This window comes from Hakea prostrata, chromosome 5, assembly GCF_041222555.1.
Source record: "Hakea prostrata isolate BN-2017 chromosome 5, UWA_Hpros_2, whole genome shotgun sequence".
NCBI lineage: Eukaryota > Viridiplantae > Streptophyta > Magnoliopsida > Proteales > Proteaceae > Hakea > Hakea prostrata.
In genome coordinates, this window is record NC_142604.1 from 42,484,120 (window position 1) to 42,485,394 (window position 1,275).

Sequence of the window (1,275 nt, forward strand, 5' to 3'; positions counted from 1 at the left end):
TCCTAAAATCTACAAAAACAACATAAAACCCAAGGTAACTCCATTCTAAGTGTATAAAATGCATGCTTTATGCCCTAAGATTTCACACATAAATGTGCTCATCAGATTCCCCCACACTTAGACTAAGCTAGTCCTCAAGCAAAAAATAAAGAAATATACAAATGCAGGTAAGAAACTAGTGCAACAAAATAAATCCTAACTCACTTTCGTAGGAATCACGGTTACACTTAGCATGTGCAACAGGCCTTTAAACCGCTAGGTTACCCCTAGAGGACGAGCTTTGTCTCGTGGATGTTTGCAGTGAATGTACATCCAAAATTCCAATTTTAGCTCAAAATAAAGCATTGCAAATTCCAACTCTAACAATTGGTAAGTACTCATACAAGATCAATAGCTATGACAATTTTTCTCACCATTGATTTAAGATCCCCCACACTTGAACTTTATTATCCCATATTGATTCTTGAGACTTAGCATATATCTTAATCAAAGACTCACCTTATATCTTTCAAGTACACCTCTCCTTTAAGCAAAACCACTCATAAAGTAAGGGGACCAAGGACTAAGGTTTTGAAGTATTTTTGACCAAACAATTTTACCAAGGCATTGATGACACTTGTATTTATCTCTCTCTTTTCTTTTGAGTAGTGAACTCTACATTACTCCACTACGGTTGGCTTGAATGACATGGTGGAGCAAACACCAGAAACCCAAGTTACTTTGTAGCTTTGCTTTGCATATGCCCACATAGGCAGTGATGCGAGAGTTCTTTTCAATAATCTCCTTCCTTAAGAGTTTCGATCAAGTCACTTCGATTCCTGAGTCGAAGTGCCCTGTCTAGTTCCAAGGAATTCAACTTTTACTTTCTACTCTTTTTTTTTTTTTTCTATTTTTTTTTCTTTTGTCATGCCATACACAAAATTGATCTCAACTCCTAGCCAAAGAAACAAGAATCCACAAAACTCATAGATGGTTGAACGCTTTAAGTTAAGGACCTTTTATTTTTCTAAGGAAAAACTCATCTCAACGTATATACAAGTTACCTTCCTCTCAACAGGGATTTTATGTGATCATGATGGGTACCAAAATCACTCTCATTTCACACATCATAGCAATTGAAAGAATATGTATACCAACCAAAAGTCAAAGTTAAAATCTACAACGAAACTATACCCCCCCCCCCCCCACACACACACACTTGAGTAATGCAATGTCCTCAATGCATGATGAAAGAAGAATGAGGGCAAGGAAAAAGAGGGCATACCTTGGAGTTTC